Source organism: Aedes albopictus, chromosome 2 (assembly GCF_035046485.1).
Source record: "Aedes albopictus strain Foshan chromosome 2, AalbF5, whole genome shotgun sequence".
Classification (NCBI taxonomy): domain Eukaryota; kingdom Metazoa; phylum Arthropoda; class Insecta; order Diptera; family Culicidae; genus Aedes; species Aedes albopictus.
Window position 1 is genome coordinate 505,319,368 of NC_085137.1, and position 771 is coordinate 505,320,138.

The 771-nt window shown below is 41.9% G+C and overlaps 1 non-coding gene across 1 annotated transcript; it reads right to left on the minus strand.

Moving 5' to 3' along the window:
* Positions 1-417: 417 nt before the first annotated feature.
* Positions 418-512, minus strand: Trnay-gua (transfer RNA tyrosine (anticodon GUA)). Its single transcript has 2 exons — positions 476-512; positions 418-453 (listed from the first exon to the last, which is right to left on the minus strand). It is a non-coding gene; the product is annotated as a tRNA-Tyr (tRNA).
* Between the last annotated feature and the right edge of the window lie 259 nt (positions 513-771).

A 771-nucleotide genomic window follows, 5' to 3' on the forward strand; every position in this document is an offset into this window, starting at 1 on the left:
CAAATTTCTTCCACCAACCGACCACCGATCAGCATAACGAAAGAAGCAAGCGAGTAGGCCCATGCAATGAATTTTCTGCTTGCTTGCATGGCGATCGGTCTCTATCGTCGTCGTTAGCAGAGCCACTTGTTCGCCTTACTTTCCATGTGGCTTTTGTCCATGTTGGCACCCGGCCGGGAGAAAGAAGAGAGAAAAAGTCGGAACAGAAAAAAAACTAAGGCTTGTTGTAAGTGAATGGTTAAGATATGTCAAGACATGGGTTTCGTGTAATTAGATATAACAAGTTGGAACGGGTCGTTGAAATGGGGAGTTGCTGAAGAAATATTTCAGCTGGTTAATAATGCGAACTGCGCGGCAGGCAGGAAACGAAGAGGCGTAACAAAGATTAATGATGTAGTGACGACAAAAAAGAGCAGCTCCTTCGAGCCGGATTTGAACCAGCGACCTATGGATTACTGAAAGGGAGATACGAACACTACAGTCCACCGCTCTACCAACTGAGCTATCGAAGGGATGTTGGTGAAGGTGAATTAATGTAGCTTAAAAACTTTGCTTTATAGTTAAAAAAATGCAGTATTCAGTGATAAAGGTGATTGATTCGAAGAGGCCTTTTTTTTACAACTTTCTGTCGTATGAAAAGCAACACTAATTGAGGACCACAGATTAAACAATTGCTATCTTTATGCTAGCATGAATAATGATTTTGCGAGGTGAACGATCCCAATTGAGTATAGGGGATAACAGTTTACAATGGGACAGTATCATGAGAAA